The following is a 22,867-nucleotide window of genomic DNA, read 5'->3' on the forward strand; positions in this document are numbered from 1 at the left end:
TTCCCTTGAGTGAGAGTGTGGTCCTCATGGTGAAGATAGCACTAAAGCTGGAATCTTGATTAAAATGGGTGAACAGAGTCCCAGGCATGTTAGGTACATTAGGTTCTCTTCATCACTTAGGGGCATTTTATTAAGTTTCTGATTAAGAACTTAAAAGCAATTGTGCTGTGTGTTACTGGAACTACTTTGTTTTCTAGTAGTCACAACAGAATGGAATGTGAACAGAGAGAGAGAGATGGATTTTCCTCTCTAATAGTACTATTTTATAAAATTGCTTATAGTATTCCTTCAAATTTCCCTTCTTAAGTGGTTTCAAAGGAAAAAGTATCCTGATTAGTCTAATTAATTTCTTAAGGAAGAAATGTATTCATTTTTTGTTTGTTTATTAGTTTATACTATTTAGAGAGTCTTTAATCATTCTAATCACCAGAATAAACTGATCTCTTCTCTAAAATTTAAGCACATATGTGGAATACTTGTACAGGATGGAAAATTAAGACAAAATCATACATTTATTCTTTCCATCCTTGATTAACAAAGCATCTGAATCCCTCAGAAACACATGTGCTATTAGTGAATATGTCCTAACTGTGGTTGGTTTTCTCCAGTTTTTTATTTGAAGCCAAAATAATGAGAAGTAGGAAAGGAAAAGAAAGAACTAAGACATAGTGCATTATATTAATAATCCCATTAAAGTTTTGATGAACATAAATCTTCTAGAGAATTGGCAAATCTATAATGTGAGTCAAAAAAGGTCACTAGGCTTGAGATAGTCTAAACTGGATGCCTAAAATATTGTGACAAAGAAGGAGAAACCAATTATTTGAGCTATGAAATCAGAAGTTGCCTTTTTTTTTTTTTAATACCAGTATAAATACATTTTGCTGCTTTCAGGGATTTAAATGGTATTTGCTATATATTGTGCTTTAGAACAGAACTTAGAAATTAGCTTTTACTTCTAGCAACAACCACTTAGCTGGAGTTACAAACCAGTGGTAAAGCTCAAAGTAGTTCAGCCTCCTAAATTACAAGACCAGACCCCCTGTGTTAACAGAGCAGTGAGTTCTTGTTAAATTTCAGGTTATGTACACGCAGGAGAGAAAATACCTGCCATTTCCTTTCTCCATGGCTGCAGCCGTCAAGATCCAACCAGAAAGTGCTCGTGCATGTGGGGTCTGAGGTTGTTTTGCCACTTGGACAGGCTGTGAAAGTCAGGGCTAATGGGATAAAAGCAGCCTATGTGGATCAGTCCCACAGCTGCCAGTTACATGGTTCCTACTGAATCTCTGGAAAAGCACCCAGGTGGTTTTGCCTTAGAGGTACCCATGACTATCGGGTCATTTTAGTGATGTGACTGGTTCCTTGTTAATCTGGGTATGCTGGTTGGAGTCCATTTCTACTTCTACTATATTAAAATCTTCCTTTTCTCAGAAAAAAAAGAATACCACAAAAAAAAATCTTGATGCCCTGGCACTAAAAGATCAATTCCTGGAGAAGTTTAGAAGCTATTTAGTTATCATTACAGTGGATTCAAACTGGGATATTAGTTATGAGGAAGATTAAATGAAAAAAGTATGATGTCATAATGGCATGATGACAACAAAACAAAGTATACTTTAAGGTATTCAATTCTATCTAAGTAAACAGAGATCAGCTCAATGATTCTAATGTTTAATCAAGTACTGACTTCTCAAGCTTAATCCATTAGTACTTTAAAATATATGAGCTAAAATGAAGTGATGTGCGGAAAAAAATGTTTGAAGGTTGCTTAATACGTTTCAATCAGAAATACTGGTGATGAAGATCAGGACAATACTGACACAAATATATTTCTTTTACAATATTAAAATTTTTCTTTAGAGGGAAAAAGCTATAGTGATTTGAAATTAGCTGTGGAATTTGTAGTTCTTTTTTCTGAGATGCTTGCTTTCTTTCTCTTTGGAGGTTATGAACTGCTTTTTAATAGTAGTTTTGCTGGAATTTTAATAGACACGTGTTACATAAAATAATTGCCAGTGAAGTGATTATGGCTTGAATTTTTTTATCCTACATGGGACTATGAGGTCTGTTTTGGTTTGGTTTGGTGCAGTTAGTCCACTCCAAGCTGTTCATGTCACACAGTTATGCCCTTCATACAGGATGAGGTTTTGCTGTGGGAATAGAAAAGCATTCATTTGACAATATGGTATTCTACAAGGTAGAAAGTTTCTTCACTTTTCATGTTATATATCACACAACTTTTTAAAGAGCTCAAAAAATTTGAGATAAACTTTTTTTTTTAATTGCATTTGGGAGGTATAATTGAGCAGAGTAAAGGAACAATTCATAATGCATAAACGAAGTTTCATAAATTTTCAAGGGAAATTATACATTGTTGATGTTTTTGGAGTTTCTTCTTGTATTGGTTCAGTTTTTATTAATATACTAGATATGGTTTTACTTCCCTGTCCTATAGGGGAAATATATATAATTCTAAATGTCCACAGCAAGTTCTTTGCAATTTGTAGGAAACCTAAGCTTTAGTATAACAATTTTTTTCTCCTTTAACTCTATAGTAAGTCTCCACATTTTGGTAGGTTGTCTAAGTAAGCAGAATGATATTCATAACTTGCTAACCAAATTGAAAGTCAAATATGAAGACATTTCTTGTGCAATTCCCTGAAAAGTGTTCCTTTTTTCAGATGGGAGCCTAAGGAATGCAGATATTTTTAATCTTTTGGTGCCATCTCGTGGCAAGAACATAATTATATGCAACAAAGAGGTAGTCTTTTCAGCACGTATTTTCTAAGCTTAGCAAAAATGTACCTTGCTTTGGTGATATATATATGCATGAATTTTAATAGTGACTGTAAAATAACAAACTAATTCATGTATAGGACAAAACTATCTCTGGTTTTCAGTTTTCTTCCTTTTTAAGAACCTATAAGTATCGATTTGAGAAATCTCACAAAAATTGACTGTCATTAGCACATAGAAATAGATTTTTAGTCTGCTGCATTAGATCTCTGTAGCATACTTAACTGGTTCAAGGCAATTGTCAATATATTTTTATTCTAGCAGTGCATTACATCTCTGTAGAATACTTTAATACTTAGCTAGCTCAAGGCAATATTCACTTCAGCATCCTATAACATTTAACAGAAAGCCAGGGTCTGTGATAGCATTCTTGTGTTTCATTTTATTTTCTTGTTTTGGCTTGGGAGAATTCATACCAGCCTGCATCCAAAAAAAAGGAGCAAAAACAGCACAGGAATGCTGTATATTTTTCTGGTATTTTCATTGGGATTCAGAAAAATGAGTAGTTTTCGTTCTGTGCTAAATAAATACTGGCTTAATACGGGGAGGCTTTAAAGATAATGCTTGTAGGTATCTGCGATCAGTAAAGATCACATTCGTGCTCAGTTTCTGAAGAAATTTTCTATACATTAGTCCATATTTGCTTACTTAGCTCCAACTTCCAGTCTGATGAAAGTTTCTAGATGGAAATATACTATTCTCCTTAAAAAGCTGGAAAGAGAATTGAGGTGTCTGTCCTGGTTTTACTTAAGGTGGGGAGGTTCTCAAAAGTAAGGATGTTTTTAATTCTTAAAAATAAAAAAAAAAAAGAAATTATAGTCTTATTTAAGAAACATCCAAATATGCTGTAGTTATTAAAAATAAATGTCAGGTTATTACTCTGTGAGTTATTATAATATCCTCCCAGCTGAAGAAGAAAATACTATCAATCAAAATTAGTACCAAATGAGAACACTGTTTTAAGATCCCACCTGTTCTTTTCATGTCAGATGATTCCATTACTTTCTGTAAACATTACCATTACTATGTACTGTATTGTTCCTGTATTTTTACAGAAAATAATATTAGAAGGATAAAAATTCAAGATATATTTTCTATCAATTGTATGGCAAATATTAAAATGTTAGTCACTAGAATGTGATTTTTAATAACCAGTCACTAGCTGAGGTACCACTGTGATAAGTTCAGTGTACTATGATAAGTCAGTCAACAGGTCAAGAAGCATTCATTTTTGTTGGTTGGAGATTGTGTGATTTCTCTGATTAGGGTTAGCTACATATAAAACTCCCTTGCCTATGAGCTAGAATGAAGAGAATATTATTACACATAATGTAATAAGATACAGAATTTCAACAGTTTTATACAGGTATGTGATAATGTGATTATTTCCTCCTCATCCCAGTAAAACTCCCTTAACAGTTAAGTATTGAATGTTCTCTCTATATCTGCCTCCTGTGATAGACTACAGAATTAAAGTGATGACTTAAGAGAGAATTGCAATTGCTCATTCCAGTGAGTTGATCAGGTGTATATTCCCTTAAAAGAACAACAAATCTAAATACATATCATAGTTTTGATAGAAAAACAGACAGAAAAATGTGAAGCTTAAGGCCTCACAAACTAAATCTTAAAAAGGTTTATAGAAAGATATTTACCAATATATTATCTTCCTAATGTCTTATTCTGGATTAATGCACATTTGTTTATGCATGTCAGTGTAAATTTCTTTCTGTTACTTTTAATACAAACTTAGTTCAGAGTATTTTAAAGATTATTAAAGAGGAGGAAAGTAGAATTCTGTTATATGTTTTGGACAGTTTTTTTTTTACCTTTAGTTTAAGGCATTTTTAAAATGTACTTGCTTCTAAAAGCTTCAGCAAAGGCAGGCAGTATGCTTCACCTGAAACATGGAATGAGATGAGCAAAAGAGCAAGCACAGGTACAGAAAGATGATGCAGCATGCCATAGGTCACCAAAGAGAAAGTCTCCAAAGAGATGAGATTAAGAAAATTTGCAGACAGTGTTATGTGGATAAGAGGGAGGTAAAATCAGTTTAAGGGATAAAAAGAATATGTAGATAGGAAAATGTATTAGAAAGATGAAATAATTCAATCTGTCAATGTCTTCTTTGAAGTTAGTGAGGGAAGAGGAAACATGGTCAATTTAAGTGATTATTCCTATTTGTAGAACTTCTGGAGGTGAAAAGTTAATGATTTTGTGATTATCTTCAGAAAAACTTGGAAATATGTATAGCACAATTTCAGAATACATTTTTGAAAAAATGCTAGAATCTCCTCATTTTTTGCTGTAAAATTCCTTGTATTCCCTTTATTCAAATGGCACATGTTGAACAGTAGATTTTGCTCTTTCAATCCCAGTGTGCATAATTTAGTTAGAATTTTAGGTAAGAAAATACATTATTTATGCTGGCAACTGTTGGATCCTGTATATAAAGGAGAGACTGAAAAGAGTCTGTCACTGAACTTGTCTAGATGATCAAAAGGAAAAAATGCTTTTTAAAACTGTTTCTGGGGTTAGTCTGTCAGATAAGGTTGATCGCTGAGCTGTGGAACCTGTGTATTTAGTGTGTTCTCCTGACTGTCAAAATTATTTATATCTAGTGTGACGACCAGTTAGTCTAAGCAACACATACCTAAGCTGTGGCAGTGAAAGAAAAGAAATTCATCCTGCTGTACAACTGCAGTGGTAAATAACTGACATGTTTCAGGGACCACAAGCCTTCAGAAATTTTAAACAAGACATAAAGGTCACAAAAGCGCAGGTTCCTGACAATCATGGGTGCTGTTATTACATGCACAATGTAGCTGTGCCATCTTTTCAGACTCCTGCACAAATAGTCTGAATGAGTTTGTAGCTATGACTTTGTCCTTTGGAGATTGCAGTTCTTAGGACAAACTGGGAAGGGCTTTTTCAATAGAAAAGAGAACTGCAAAATTAATAGTAGCGCTGATATGTAATTTTTGGCATTTGGTTAAACTTACCTTCGTCTAAGTAAACTTGGTTGTTTTCTTGTGAAGATAAACAGAGAAGCCTAGGTATGTATCATCTGCAAATGATGCACTTTTTTCCTTCCCTACATTTTACAGTGTGGAAATATTCAATAATAATAATAATAATAATAATAATAATAATAATAATAATAATAATAATAATAATAATAATAATAATAATAATACTTTTTCTGAGGTATGGATATAGAAATAAGACAAAAATTAAAATTACCTCTTATTGGGTTTATGTGATGAAATCAACATGCTTAGAAACAAAAATGTGTTTTCCTGCAATAGATTTATACCCATCCGCTCGGATGTAAAGCACTATGACAGACTGTCATGGGGATGGCTGTCACTTTTTAGTATTGCTAAGAGAACTCAGGAAGTGAAAGGCAAAAGGAATTGTAGTTCCTTAAAAATGTGACAGAAATTTTCAGCCTTAAGAAATTTTAAACCTTATTTTTCCTTGATTTTACCATAATTTTTAATAGCCTCACAGTGTCTTGTGCAGGATAGTAACATTTTCAGAGAAACTAAACTCTTTTTTCTCTAGAAGTGTCTCTCTAGCAGCATTCAATTACGTTCTCCTCAAGCTAAGGAAAAAAACACCTTTATGTCCAGATTTTCCAGAAGTCTTTATGATAGTTTTAGACCAGCCTACAGCTCTTTTCTAGCTCCTTAGGTGTTTGTGACAACTGATTTACATGGGAAAGGAATGGTGACAATGATCCACTCTCCTGCTTTTTTTTTTTTTGTTAGTCCACATTGCTATCCACAAGGACTTCACAGATTTTGCGCTTTGAAAAGACCTCATTAGTTTGTCTTGCCACTCATTAGAAAAAAATCCTGCAGGAGATTAAGTAAGAATTAATCTTCCTCTTTCTGTGTGTTTTGGTACTTCTTGAAAGGCATTTTGGTTAACAGCAACGGTCAGGTGCTCTTGTCAATTAGGCCACGCTTGAAGTACTGGGGCTCGTTCAGGCGGAAGAGTCATGCATGTGAGGAACCAGGAGACTCAGGGCTGGACAGCACTGCAGAAGCTCCTCATTGTCAGTGGATTTCTGGTGCCCTCTTTGCAATAACAGGGAAGGAGTTTGCCTCCAGGAAGGACTGAAAGACACCTCCTACTATATATTTCAAACCTGGAGTTTGTATGCAGAAAATCACAGAAGTTTGAGGCCAAGTTATGTTGATAAACTCATGTGCTTCTGCGCCGAGGAGAGCCTAGCAGTTCAAAAATTCTTTAAGCTTGTGTTTAATTTCCAATATGTTGACAGGATTTGATCAGATATACAAAGTTCAGCATATTTTTTTTTTTTTATTCTGTCCAGATATGTACACACTTGTGCTTTGGGCAACTTCATCCTTAAACAAAGCTGTGCCTTGTTCTGAGACTAATTTTCTAGCTGAAAACAATAATAAAACAGCTCCGTATTTCTGAGGTTGACTTTTCCTAACTCCCTGTTAACCACCAACCTTACATATTTGTCTCAGCTAGTGCTTAGTAGTATTATGTTCAGAACTTATAATTTTTCCAACACTTCATTGGTTTCCACCTTCATCTTAATAAAAGGGTAATTTTAATTGCTCACATAATTCTTAGGAGGCAGTGACTTTTTTCATAGCCTTTCAATGATGTCCAATAAGTATTTGTCAGGAAGTTGATTTAATTGACTTAAGGACCACAATGAGCAGCCTGCTTTAGTATTGAAATGAAGAGGACAGTTGGAATGATTAAATTTTATAGAGAACTCACATGATTAGAGCTTGTCCTGGAAGAGAAGTGCAAAATGAGAACTTTCAATGAGCTGAACATTCTTATTGCCTAGGAAGTGCTCAATTGCACTTTTGCTTCAGGGTACATTGAGCAGAAATTTTCACTTCCAAAGCAATATAGGGAATTATATATTTAATAGAATACTAATAAGTTGCCTCACTGAAATACTCACTGAAATACACTGGTAAGTCAAACACTGCCAAGTATTTTAGAATTATTAAATCTTCCACATAAGACTTTAATACAAAATTATTAGGGAAATCAAATTACAAACCTTTTTAATACAAATATTTTACTTCTAGAATTTTGATGATTGCTGCATTATCCTTTGTGTGTTTCGGTTCATACAATTTCCAAAATTATAAGCAATGTTTTTGTAATGTTACTTTTATTCCAATGTGGCCCAGCTCTTATTCAGTTCTTGATCACTGGTTTTCTTTCTGTGATGTGTGGGTACTGGTATTTTAAAGTTTCTTTTATGTGTCATGTTCTTTGCCTAGGACATACTTCTTATGTTCATTGTTTCTCACTTCACATTTCCTGTCAATCACAGATGTTTATCTTTCATCTGTGTGATGTAATATAGCAAATTAACAACTGAATGCTTTGAAATGCAATCAACAATTGGGTGCTTCAAAACAATTGGTGTTTGTGAGCAAAAGGTTTATTGTGGCAGGCTAAATGGAGTCTGAAGTCCTGTGTGAGAAACTTTATTATGTAGCTAAAACATAGAACACTTCTTTTTTTAGCATCAAAATATTTTAATTCAGGCATACAAAACTTCTGTTGTAGTGGGCTGCTAAGTACTGTCATACTTCTTCCAGGTATGCCCTTTGTGGACTGTATCACCAGGATCCACAAAAATTGGTCAAACTTGAAGAGACCTAATTGGTGCAGCAATGCCCTGAAACCATGTAAGAGGCCATATGGCACAGTAGCAAGGGGAAAAATTAAGAAATTGTTCAGACATCAACAATCATATGATAAGTCCTTTTACATATATCCATAATAAAACATTATCTCTAGATATCAACACACACATGCAGCTTATTCTTGGAGACACTATGATACTTTGCATATGCTTACAAATATATTTTTTCTAGTGTTTCTTCAGCCTTCTGCTAGTTTTTAAACATTGATTTTTATGGTGTATTCAGTGTTTTTAGAAATATTCAATGCTCTTAAGGGTATTCACGATGTACAGCTAGAATTCCTAGATAATTTTCGGTGTATAAAGGCTATTATTTATGAAGATTTAATTAACGATAAAGAAAAGTCTAGTTTTATCATGTCTTAGTTATTTGCTACTAATAGGTCTGTGAAGTAATGGGGCTTATTGGGCTGCAGCAGTGTTTGTGCATAGGCATAGACCTCTTATCTATTTGTGCACTGCCTGGTTGTTTGCAAAACAGCAAAGGCTTCAGAATTGCTGAAGAGCTTTAGGCTGTTTTTTGTCCATTCAATATATTATAATTAAAGAATACAGCCACCACCACCCCCAGACCATATCCACTCTGCTTAGTCTGTAGTCCTGTTAGCTCCTAGAAATGTTATATGGATGCTTGGGCAGGACATTAAGATTATTTAGTGAAATTTGAATTAAATTTTAATTCCATAACTGGTGGGGCTTTTTTCCTTTTGAACTCAAACAGAACTAACAATCAGTATTTAGCCTAGAGAGGGGCCATTGCAATTACCATTGTATAGCAAATAAAACTTAAGTCTTCTTGATCATTTGAGATTATCAAAAATTATGGAATACAGTTACAAGCGTATAGGTGTTGAAAACAGCATTCTATATCAGTTTCATCTTGGGAATTTTTGCTAATAATTGGGCTGCTTTGCATATAATCTCTGGGGCTCCTTCTTTGTAAACACGAAGGGTGGGATTTGCTCATTCTCTTCAAAAGCCTTCCATTTCCTTGAGGTCCTGTGCCATAATGCTTGTGTAAGCGTTAGAAAAAAATGTTCATGGGGGAGAGAAGAACCAAGATGTCTCAGCTGTGTATTGGGAGGTGAAACATAACCCAGGGTACATATGATGTACAGTTGTTTGAAGATATGCAGCTTTACCTATTTTTCACTACACAGGAGTGAAAAGTAAACAAAATCTTTCTACAGTGTGTTAGTATTGGGTTTCTAGCCTGAAGACAGACCTATGTAAACTGCCATGTTTACGTGTGTCTTCATTTGGAAAGACAGGTGTCTGCTAAGGAAGGCAGGAGCCTCCCCTGAAATGGAAAATATAAGCCCCTTCCCTCCAAATTGCTATAAATTTTAAATTAAGGGGTTCTCAGGCAAAAATATGGGAGCAGGTATAACAGTTCTTTATTAGGGAAGAAAATAAAAAGATAAAAAAACCAATGCATTAAACCCTAACAACACTGACAGAGTCAGAATATGACCTGACCCCCGGTTGGTCAGGGTGTTGGTAGCAGTCCAATCGGAATTGTGGCTGCAGCCCTCCAGGTGTGGTTCTGTTGGAGCAGTGATCCTATAGAAAGGTGTAGTCTTCTTCTGAAGATCCAGTGGAAGAGGTAGCTTTCCTCTGGGAAATCCAGTGAAGAAATCCGTGCTGGTGTTCCAGAAACTCCAGACTATATCTGGGTAGGAATGCTTGGCTCCTCCCTCTGGGCAGAGCATCTCACAATGGGATGCTACAGTTCTTATCAGTCATGCAGTGACATTCAATAGAGAGAAGGAAAACTGCCCACTTAACAGAAGACAACTGCCATACAGATGGCAAATAGAAAACAATTTGCTTGGCAATCCAGGTCAAGGTGCTCGTATTTTCTTGTACTTTTGGAAGTCTTTCTACGGAATCCTGCATATGGAAATATTGTGGCCTGTTAGAGACTGTCACAAAGATAAGGCATTTGTAAAACTAAGACTGGGGAATAGCTCACAGAGTTTGGAAATAACTTGGTCTGACTCAGGTTTATCCCTGTCCACTGGATATGGATTGTATACTTAAGTAAAATAACATGGCAATATATAATAAAATAAATCTGGGAACTTTCAAGTCTGATGAAGTCATTCACCAATTTAATAAAATGTTGATTTTTTTTAAGAAGTTTTCTGTAAACAATATTGATTTATTTCCTCTGCTTCTTTCCACGGTCTCTTTGGAAACATAACATTTTATGTTTAATGCTGAATGACGTGTCACATTAGAGCTTAGTGTGATTTGAAACAACTGAAATAGCTAAAAGAATCAAATGTTATATTGGAGACAGGTCGTTCTTAATAGCAATGTGATTACATTTTCATAGGATTTTTCCTCTTTCAGACAGCATTTCTTCTGCATGCTTAGAATCATTCCATCTTTCTTTCCTTGAAGACACAGTGGGTACAAAAGCATTAACCATTTTGTGTTCAGGCCCGTGGTCTGTTTCCTGTTTCCAGTGAGGTTATGAAGTACTGCTGAAAATCCAGTAGTCTAAAGGAACAACTGTGAAAAAAAAAACAAAAAAACATAAGGTGAGATGCTAGTCAACAAAATATGAGTAAGTATTTAGTTTTCAAATTATGTTTAATCCCTAAACAGCTGTGAAAACCAGCCTGCAAATATTACCCATATTACCCATTTTATGTGGAATCTGCATTAATGGAACACTTCATTATTTTTGATTTCACAAAATAGGGCCAGTATGATTAAGATTGGCTCAAAAAACTTGGTTCTCCTTTCTTCAGTTATTGTGTGGATGTGAAACATATCTCAAAGTATACATTATATAATAGCATTTTATTACTTTTTTCAGTCTAGATAAAATGAAGTTCAGGGTTGGTCTTTTGGGTATAGCACTTACAAGATTAAGGATGGATAGAGAGGAGGAGAAGGAAGTTAATCTCCAAGACAGTCTTAAGAGATTAATTGTACTATGTTAATGTGTGCTAGTTCTGTCTGTAGATGTGATTATCAAAAAAAAAATTAAAAAAAAAATCACTGGGCTGGAGTTTGTGGTTTGTTTTTTTCAGTTGTTCTTCTCAGCTACAAATAATTTTAAACATTATTTCTTGCACATTCAGTAAATACGGATAACAGATTAACCTCTTTCCAAGTCGTTCGTATTTCTAAGTTGTAACTTGTTCTTCCCTCTCACATGCTTTTTTTTCTATAGTGTAGCAGCACCAGTTTGTTCCATGTGCCATGAGAGTCATGAGAGTTCCTCTCTCCACACCGCTCTTAAAATGTGATGTTCAAAATGAATTTATTATTTTAGCTGAACGCTTCCCATTGTTGCTTGTGTAGAGAAGATATACTTTATTTTTCTTATAGGTAATAATCCTCCTTATATATCAGTTTTGGTTTTTTTTTTTTTTGAATCCTGATGATGCCTGCCGTTAAATCATATTCAGTGATCTTTGCCTCAAAAGCATTAAGATGGTTGACATTTAGTAATTTTTCTCTGTCCACCAGGCATGATAATTATTCAATCACAGGAAGAATTAAGAGAGGAACTGGAGTGGAAAATGTATACTTTTAATCAGAGAATGACTAATTATTCTGAAGCTGCTTCAGCCAATTCATGTTCTATACTAGTAGTAAATTCATTAAGCCCATGCTTTGAAAACCTGCAAATTGCAGTGAACAGTGTGTGGTCCTTGAGAATCCCTGATCCTCCTGCTGAGCTGGTTTTATTTTATCAACATGTGAATGTGCTGCTGCTGGGTTGCTGGGTTTTCTAAGTGTCTTATAACTGAGTCATCCCATAGCTTAGCAGTTGCCTTGCTTACAGCTGCACACCTTGTCCAATGTTGTTCCATCCCCTTCACGGGGAGTTTACATCACTTCTCACCTAGAAAGTGTTTGTGGATTTCTTCAGTATATTATGTCTCTTGGTTGTAAAACATATTGTAACTCAGCTAACAGGATTGGAAAAGGTGGCCATTCACATCTAAGTTGTTTAATTACTCTTTCCTGTTTAATGCAGAGATCATAACATCTTGCTGCCAATATAAATTGTATTAGCTACCTGTCCTACATTTACTTGTAAAAAGAATGCTGCTGTGCTAAGACAGCATTCTGCAACTTCCTTCAATTTATCTTCAAAACACTGCTCCTCCAATGAGTATTGAATCAAAATTTTCAATCTTGCTTTTGTTCACATTTTCCTAATTCTCTTACAGAATTATTTCATCCTAGACATCTCTGACTTTACTTTTTTGTGCCTTGACTTTGTCTATTTTGCCTCCTTCTTTCCCTGTTATTCCTTTATATTCATATTTAAAAACACAATGTATTTTATATTTTTGAGGTGTTTGTTTCACTATGTTTTGAATGAAATTACAGTCTTAGACAAAGTTTATTCTTTACTGCATTTTCTATTTCAGTTTTGCACTACAAAAGCTTTTGTTTGTGCCATACAGTTTCTCTCAAAAGTTACTCCTTCTTTGTCTTCTTGTCTTTCCTGCACATAATATTATCATAGTCTTCCAGTCCTCTGGGATACTGCACCAGCTCTCTAAAATGGTTATTATATGGTTTTGAAATTTCAAAACAAAAAATGGTGCAATTTTCTAGGTTTGCTCATTTTTATATTAATGTACAGATGTTAAAGACATCTGATTAGATGCCTAATGCAGTATCTTCTTAACCCTGACTTGTTTTTTATCCATCTTGCCCCTCAACTCTTATTTATTCTGTCCCATATTCTTTTTTCCTATCCATACCTAACATTTTTTTGTTAGCATACCTGTGTTTCATCTCTAGAATCCTTTTTACTGAGCTAGTACATAATTTTTCCTTCCTTATTCCCCTCCAGGTCCCCTAAAAAAAAAATCATCTTTATGCAATAACTCAGTGAAGAATGTCCCTTAAGTGAGGAAGGCAAAGAAGTCCAGATGACACAATCAGTCACAGATTTATTTCCAGAATATTGTTCTATAGAAGTGGAGCTTTTTTCTTATGAGAATGTTCTCTATAAGGTAATGAATTAAAAGAGTTTGTTAATGAAAAGAATAAGGTGTTTTTACAAATGTTGATACTGTGGAAAAAGCTTGCAGATCTTGGCATGGATGAGCATTTGTAGCAGACCTCAGCAATTTGCATAAATAAAGCTTTTGGAGGGGAAATTCAATTGGAAAAGGTTATGAACAGGATTTGGAAAAACCCCAAGGCACAGAGACGCTGAAGAAGCTTCTGTCCAGTTGCAGAGCAGAAGGGACTCACATGCAGAACCTGTCATGACTGAGGATAGAAATGACAGCAGCAGTGCTGCTGCTGCTGATGTGGTTGCTCTGTGACATGACTTCTTGCTGACCTCATTGTCTGTCAATGGTGTTTAACATCTTACCTCACCAGTTTCCAGAAAGGCACAAAATTTACAACAGTGTGAGTGTGACTTTCTGTCATATTCAGTGTATGGACATTTTTTAAACACCTTTCTCTCTCAAAACTGGTGTACTTTTTGTAGGTTCGGTATTTATTTTCTTCGCTGTCATAGAGCTGTCTGTCTTAACGAGTTCCACTGAGTAACATGAAGGAGGGATTGCAAATGAGAATGTTTGTTTATAGGCATTGGAAGAAATTACACTTGAGTTCTTCAATCCTCATTCATATAACAGTTATTAGAGGAGAGATATCTGTTTTACTCTAAAACAATGTTTTGAGAAGAAGGAAGAAATCATTGCTTGACATTTTCACTAAGCTTTGCTAATGTGTATGTATATATATTTCATAATATTGTAGTTCTGTGCTTCTCAACACTGAGGAAAAAAATCCCCATAGTTTCTTTGAAAATCATAATATACACTTTAATTACTTATCACATTTTCCTTTAGTAGCATCAGTGAATATCTTTAGCAAGTACACTTCAGTCACTGAAGTAGATAGCTTTTTGTTGCTGAAACTGAGAACAAATCCTTGACATTCTTGTAGTAACGTAAGGATAACACTGTCCCCAACATTAGATTCTTATGCTCGTCTGCCTTTCTCAAATAGGTATTTGGAAGAGGAGTAAAAGAACCACCAGAGATAAAAAGAAGCTGTGGAGAAAAGAAAGGATAGTTGTCAACATGCCAATGAAAATCTATTTTCAAAATATGGGCTAGAGCAAGTAACTTGTGAGTGACACTGGATGGAAATTGGAAAAGTGAACACAATGAGTCATAAGAATAAAAAACATTCAATGGGATGTATTGCCATTTAATTTATGTGACCTTTACAGGCTTCTAAGAATCACCTTGATCCACTGGATCCTAATAAATTGATGTGGAACCTCAAGTAACCTTCCTCGTGTTTGTCTAAAATTCTAAACTTCTTGTAATTGCTTGCTTTACTGTAAAGCAAGATATAAATGAAAATAAGACATTTAAAATGTTCAGCATTGCTTCTTCCATGCTGACAGTAGCACTGGGTCAATACATTTTTTTCTTGCCAGGTGCAGCAACTGATGTTTGTAGCAATATGGCAGAGATCCAGTCTGACATAAACTTCTCAGAAGTTAGAAGATGGATGCCACCCTGTAAAAATATCAAGGCAGATTGGATAAAATAGTAATTCTTTATCAACTAGTTAAGTCATGGTATGCATTGGATGGAAATGGATTTGCTTCCCCTGGAGTGATTTTGATAACAGATGGTCACCATTTCCTATATTGACAAATTCTAGAATTTTGTTGTGCAGAAAGTGTCTGAATATATTGTTTTATGTGTACTCTTGTACACATAAAAAAAGCTGTATCTTTATGGCTTTATTTCTTAGCCAGCTTTTAGACATTGGTATTAACAGAAGATGGGAGATTCAGATTTTTCTCATGACTTTGTAACCCAAGAATTGTAAGGAGAGTCTATCACATATTGATATATCTATCACATTTTTTGATCTTTTATGGTGTTCTCCTCCCTGTAAGTGATTTGAAGAAGTCTGCTGATAAGAATGCACAGATCATCTGGTTCTTGATATCCAAAAAGAGTAACTTTATCAAAAATAACTTTCTGTGAGGGAAGAGAAAAGAAAGCATGAATTTTCTGGCTTAAACCTGGCAAGGAGTAAGCACCACACAGCTGCTCCGTCACTCCCTCTCCTGTGGGATAAGGGTGAGAAAGGGAAGGATAAAAGTGAGAAAACTCATAAAGACATTTTAATAGAAAAAGCAAAAGCTGCTCACACAAGCAAAGGAAGGGAAGGCAATTAATTCACCATTTCCCATGGGCAATCAGGTGTTCAGCCGTTGCCAGGAAAGCAGGGATCCATCACATGTGGCAAAAGGGATGTGGGAAGACAAACTATATTGCTCCTGATGTCCTCCACTTCCATTTTTTTCCCCCAGATTTATTGCTGAGCATGATGTCACATGGCATGGGACATCTCTCTGATTAGTCAGGGTAGCCTGTCCTGGTTGTGTCCCCTCCCATCTTCTTGTGCACCCCCAGTCTACTCACTGGAGGGGTGGGGTAAGGACCAGAAAAAGACCTCAAGCACCAGGCAAGTGCTGCTTAACGAGAAGGAAAATATCCCTGTGGTATCCACACTGTTCCCAACAAAAATCCCAAACACAGCAAAATAAAGGACGCTGTAAAGAAAATAAACCCTACCATAGACAAAATCAGTACAATGAGAAAATGAATCGAGGAATTCTAGTATGTTATGCACCTTGTGGGATTAAGTGGTGAGATTTCTTTTTGCCTTAGTTGAATAACATTTTAGAGTATTAATTATTTTACAGAAATACTTTGTGTTTGTCCAAACTATTACTTTGTCATTATAAAGTAATAGTTTGGACAAACACAAAGTAAGAAACTATATGTAAAATATCTTAGGTATATGCTGCATATATGTCTATATATTTTGAAAGGGTTTGTCTTCAAATACACAGAACTATCAAATTTCTGTTGTCCTAAGAAGAAAAGCTTTTTTTTTCCAGATAGTTTTCTTAGGTATCTGGGTGGTATATACATCATTATCATTTCAGTTATGAGGCTGGAATGGAAATATATTTATAACTGAACAGACATTTTGAGAACATTTCTAATTCTAAGAATTGGAATTAGAGATTTTTTTTTTGCAGTCCCTTTACAGTTACTCATTTGTGGTCTCTACAAGGGAGATTTCACTTGCTGTTACCGAAGAATATTATTTAGAAAAAAATGTGTAGATACTGCCTAGCACAGCATCACTCATTTAGAAATTATATCAAAATATTGCATATAATATAGCACAAGGTAGCAATAAGTCTCTGTAACACTTTACAAAGTCTTTAACTGCAAAGATCAATATATCATTAATCACTTGCAATTTCTTTCCATTAAAAAACACCCATAAAGTTAAATTATTAGCTGTCCATATTTTAGTGAAACAGTCCCTTGTTCTAAAAAAAACAATCTCAAAAACCCAAAACTCAGAGACCAGATGGTAATTGACAGGCATAAGTTATTCCTATATACTAAGTTGTATTTCTCTTGTACAATTTTTATTCAGTCACATTAAATACAAAGAAACAAGATTTTTTTCACATAGGAATATATTTTTTAATTCTAATTGACTTCCAATTTCAATTAAACTATAAACATTTGTTTTACAATTATAATAGTATTTTATTCATCTTAGATCCAAAAGAGAAAAAAAAAAGAGATTTAATTAGAAACTGTTGTAAATACTGCATGCAGCAATTACTTATTTAAAACCACAGAATTCACAGTATATTGGGTATATTGCTATAAATCATTGAGTTTTACTGGAATAATTGTGATCCTACAGGAATATGTTAGGAAAAATTTTGATTTTCTAGCTATTTGTGAGAATGTATCATTTTAGTTAGGACTGTTTGTTGTTTAACAAAGGAAGTAATTGGATAAACCTATAAAGTATGAATCCATCTTCCCTTTGACCATGACAGCTACTTTGCCATTCTAATACAGTATTCCTAAACTGTCAGACAGCTTCTTATGAGCTTGCTAGCTCACATGTACTGTTTGGATTTTGTTTTCTGGATTTTTGTTGTGGATGCAGTTGGAGAATTATTGGACCAAAATATCAAGACTCATTGTCACTTTGGATATGGTGTGGACAGGCCAAGGCTCTGCCTAGCAGAGCCTCTTGCAGGTTTGTATTTTCAGTTTGGACTAAAAAGAGCTGTTAGGTAAAAAATAGTCTGGCTTGATGTTACATGGGACGGGCAGGGCTGGCCAGTACTGGTTGAACAGCTAATATGGGTTGCTGTTTTATGAGTGTCCAGCGGCCATGTAAAAGGAATCTGTAGTGATAGAGAAAAAAAAAAAGGAAGAAAGGAAAAAACACAGAAATAATTAACAGAGGTTATTGGAGGGCACTTATCAAAGAAACAGAAGTGAGTTTCCATGAAAAACAATATTGAAAAGAATGAGCAAAACAGAAATTAATAGCAAACCAAAGTCTTGTTAGTTTTCGCTTGTTTTCTCTTCAGAATATATTTTCTATCTTCATATAATATTCCCGCTAGTATATACTTTGCTGAATAAGCATCCCTACAGCTGCAAAATTTATACATGCACACATACTTACATACACAGAAACAAACAAGACTCTGTATCCAGAACTAGAACCTTTATCAGCTATCCAACCACCTCTCAGATGGCACTTACAATAAATTACCTTTACTGTCTAAAAAGCTCCAGTATTGTAATCCCAATTCCAAAGCCGTTCATGAAATTATCTGACACAACTCAGATGAAAAAGAAACCTGCTAACACTAAAAATCTATCCAAAAGTCTAATTCTCTCCATATTCCTCAGGTTTTTTTATCTTGATATTCTGTTACTCCTAGTTCCTGATTATTTTAACAAATAATTACAGACTATTTATTTGCTTGTATGACTCTTTACTTCATTCATCTAGATTTCAGTTTTATCCAAAAGCAGAATTTCTCATTTGTTTTGGGTGAAAAGGATGAAAACATCCAATGCTCATTTTAAATAATATGCCAATAAACACTGTAGGTGCTGTATATTACCTGCCAATTGCCAAATCACTCTATTCCAGTGTTCCAATTTAGAAGACTGGTTGGTCAAAAACTGTTATGCTTCAAAAAAAGTAACATGTTGGCAAGGTAAACCTTACATAAATTCTCACCTCCAAATAATGACTTTATGAATAGTAAAACCAAAATCAACCAACCAAAACCAGCAACAAACCAAAGTAAACCAAAACATAAAAAACCAAAAACCAACCACAACCAAAAAAACCAAACCAGAAATAGAAGAAAGTTACTTTTATTGTTGGTCTGGTTTCTATACTCCTTCAGGCAATCTCTGCTTACCACAAGAAAGCATCTTGAATGAATGCCAAGGTCTGGGTAGTTTTGCAGGTATTTTTCAGTTTTCTTCCCTTTACAGCTCTTTTAAGAGCAAGATAATCTGTAATTACATGGGATTATTCCAGGCTTTCTTAAATCAAATCACTGTGTCCATTCATTTTCAGTTGTTCTGGAAGATCTCTACTTTCCGAGTTCAAGCAAATATATCTGCACATACACCACTATGGGCTGATCATTCCTTTTAATCTACACCATGAGTCAGACTTTTTTAGTTGCTGCTTAGTCTCTCTCCTTGCAAAAGTCATTACTTTGGAATGCCTTTATGCCATATACCTTGGATGTTGCTACTTCATTATTTGCTGCCAAGCAAGATTTGGGTGTAGGAAAGGAGATGCAGGGTGCTGATTCCCTTCAGTCTTTATTTTTCTTCTCACTCTCCGCTTTGTTCTGTTTGTCAGTATGAGCACTGTTAAACTATTGATTCTCCAGACACTGAAACTGTGATACAAACCTTCAAGTTGCAACCCCTCATGCAGCAGTTACAAATGTCCTCCTGAGTTTGCCTTATTTCTTGGATGTTTTGAAGAAAAGGGCTGCTTATGCTTACCCACATAACTTCACTTAATACTCCATTTGACACACAGGTTTGTTTCCCCATTTGGTGCAGCAAAGCAGATATTTTCCCTATGGACTAAGGAGATTTTGCTTGTTATTTCATTTTGTAGTCGCTCATTAGTCCACACTCAATTATGTCAATGTTCTGTTGTGGCATTGGAGTCCCTGGGTGAGCAAGGATAGGTTGGATTCAATATACACAGGGACTCTCAGCCAGTGTCATCCAGTTCTAAATGCAGATGTATCACTGGCCAGAGAGCTGGATGGGGCTGAGGGCTCAACCAATCACATGTGTAAGTGGAGCTCCTATAAAAGGAGCTGGAGGAATAAACTGGAGGCTGTTTGTCACATGGAGCTTTGGAATGTGTGTTGTCCCTGTCTCCAAACACTGACCCCACAAAACATTTGGATTTTAAACGTAATATTCTATTACTTGAGTAATGCAGCTAAAATAACTTCAGTGTATTTATAACTCTCCAGAGCATAGTTTTATCCTACAGATAGGAGCTTACTGTTTTTTCTTGTCTACCACACATCCTCCTTACTGAGAAGGCAAATGATTTCAGTTGTATAATAGTAAATCTATTGCTAGTCATATATAAATGACCTCACCATGCAGGCTTGGAACGGGGCACACAAGTACAGGATACAGAATAAAAGCCTCTCAGTAGAAGTTAAATGAAAGACCACTCAGTGTTGTATGCTGAGACTTCAAAAGGTGCAATTTGCCTTCTTGCCTATCACAAACTTTCTCTGCAATCTCAAGTGATCTAGAATTACAGAATAATATTTTATTATTGTGTTCTGTAGAGTCGATAGGAGAGAATATATTCCTTTTCTGTATCATAGATGAAGTAGTAGTGATCACCAGAGATTGCAAGTGTTGCTGTAACTAATGATACAAGATGTTATAGATGAGGTATAACTCTTTTAATGATGTCAAAATATTTTGCTAGCCTATCTGGATGTATTTGGCAAAAAAGAAAATCATAATCCAAAATATTCTTTCAGGCATCTAAACACTTTCTATCTGAAATAGAAAAAAAATTGAGTTTATACAGAAGTTGAAGAAATTTCTCTAATTTAAATTAGATAGCTATCAATTGCATTAATTCTGCAAAGAAAAAATGTATCTACATATATATTTGCCACCAATGAAATAGACTGGTATGAAAATAGTGTTGTGAAGAATAACAAGAGAAATTTAGCTCTCAAGGGAAAGAGAGATTTAGTTAGGTTATAACCTGCAGACATACAGAGGTTAAAAGGGAAGGGAGAGAATGTGATGCACAGTAAAAAGATAAATTCACTTGAGTTCATTGTTTTTTTCTCCTAGATGAGTTTTGAAGTTCTGTTCCAGGTTTATCTTTGAAAAGTGTTTTGTTGGTTACCCTTGAAAATCAGGAGAGAAAAATCAGAGATGAAATAACTGTTTTGAATAATATCTCTTTATTGGCAGCTAGATGTAGCCCTTACCAATTACCCATGCAAGGTCATTTCCAGTGCAAGTGATTGCTGATTTCCACTCATGTATTTCTCAGAAAAGCACACAGCAAAGAGTGTGAAATGTGTAACATTATGGGGGAGAGGGGGAAAAGAAGTAGAATTCAGTGATTTAGTTCTCCAGAGAAGTGTTCTTGGGAAAAGTTTCTCCTGACATTATCACATTATTGATGTGAGCCTTGCAAGTGTTTTTCAGCACATTGATTTTTTTCCTGAAATAATTTTCAAGTATTTGTTTTTTTCAGGAAGTATTCTATGTTGATGACACCTCAACAGGAAAAAGTAGGCATGTCCTTATTTGGCTTTTATCACAAATTTAATGGCTCTCTTCAGGCTATCTCTACAATAGTCCAATATTATTACTGTCTCCTCAGATGCTATGGTCAACATCAAAAAATGACAACATATAGAAGGCCAGCAAACTAACATGTATAACCATCAAACATGACAGATGTATCAAAAAAAAGTTGTACAATACAAATATGTTCTTAAATGTCAACAGATTTGTCCAGTAAATATTTCTGAAATCCACAGGTTTAACTGACTTTTCCAGCTCAGCTTGGGAGCCCAACAGAATCTATTGCATTGGCCTGACCTCTTGTACCTTGAAGGCTGAGACACAAACAGAGATTGTGTAAAGCATAGAACTGTACAGGTACTACAGAAGGCATTCAGAACACACTTGATCCAAGTGTGGGTCAGACTATGCATAATTTAATTTATCTTTTCAGTGTCTGCCTCCCTTTTTTTATACAGCAGTGCTATATATGTATAAATTATGTTTTCTGAGCATGAAAAGCACTCTTGAATGCCAATGTAACTATACTACAGCTTTACACTACACAGAAACATTCTTAAGTGAAAATTTCCTTGCTTCCAAAGTTTCTAATTGACCCGTGTGCATCATCAGTTTATCATAGCTATGCTTATGTTCTACTTAAGAGCAGATATCCTTTCACAATACCAGTCAAGACACATCCTTTTCATTACTGATATATGCAAAAAAAGGGTAAATTTTATTTTATGATTTTCAACTTTTTGCATTTAATCTCTCTGAAAAACTAATTTTGAAAAATGTCAGATGCAGCCTGCTGTGTGCTGGTTTAAAGCAAGAACCATTTGAGAAGAAGGAGCTTTTATTGCATACCTCATACAACAGATAGTTTCACATTGCATAGGCAACAGCAAATATTATATTGCCTAAATTGAAAGCACTTCATCATGCTGCAATGTACTGCAGATTGTCTAATGTAAGGCAGAAAAGGCTACAGACTGTTGTAACTATGCATGTATCTGTTATATTCTTAAGAGATTTCTTGTCATGGTTTGACATTTGTAACAGTTTATGAACAAGTTTATAAAAGAGGATCCATAATTCTGACTCACTGAAAGTGAAGAAATTTTGTTCATTTCATCCAGCCACAGCAAACTAGTATAATGAATATTAAGACTCCCTACAATTTTTTTTTTCATAATATCAGATCATCATGGTCCAACAAACTGCAGTTACCCCATGAGGAGACTTTTGCTTTCCTAGATTAACTGAGAACAATACAAAAAGCCATAGCAGAATTTTAGCATGCTAAAATAATTATAAAGTAATTGACCACAAGGTGAAACTTCAGGCACTTTAGGAAACATTTATGGGAAAAAAATCCAAATGCATTGCAAATGTACCTTATTGTCTTTCAAGATTTTATTTTTTTTCCAAATAGGAGTTTTATGAAATTTGTCAATAACTGAATGAATTTTGCAATATTTACACTTTTATTCAAATAAGCTTGGGAAATAAAATAATGTGTTTTACAAATTTTCTTAAAATTTGATCCTCTTGTTAATTTCAGCTGTGATTTTTCATGAGAAATGGTTGCTTCCATTTCTTCCTGACTGCTAAGAAAGAATGTAATCTTTCTGCTATCATCTAATTA

At 34.8% G+C, this 22,867-nt stretch overlaps 1 protein-coding gene across 5 annotated transcripts in view; it reads left to right on the plus strand.

Annotated features, from left to right (window-relative positions):
- Nucleotides 1-22,867, plus strand: part of CDH10 (cadherin 10) — a 94,220-nt gene that overhangs the window by 7,438 nt on the left and 63,915 nt on the right. For 2 of the 5 annotated variants that reach the window (XM_031059279.1, XM_031059281.1), the window contains exon 2: nucleotides 13,353-13,515. The exons of 2 other annotated variants lie outside the window; for them this stretch is intronic. The gene's annotated coding sequence lies outside the window, so the exon portion shown is untranslated. Of the gene's footprint in view, nucleotides 1-11,029; nucleotides 11,068-13,352; nucleotides 13,516-22,867 lie in introns of those variants that run through there. One more of the 5 variants, XM_031059280.1, reaches the window with a different exon arrangement.

The sequence above is a fragment of the Geospiza fortis genome, unplaced genomic scaffold (genome assembly GCF_000277835.1).
Source record: "Geospiza fortis unplaced genomic scaffold, GeoFor_1.0 scaffold58, whole genome shotgun sequence".
NCBI classification, from domain to species: Eukaryota; Metazoa; Chordata; class Aves; order Passeriformes; family Thraupidae; genus Geospiza; species Geospiza fortis.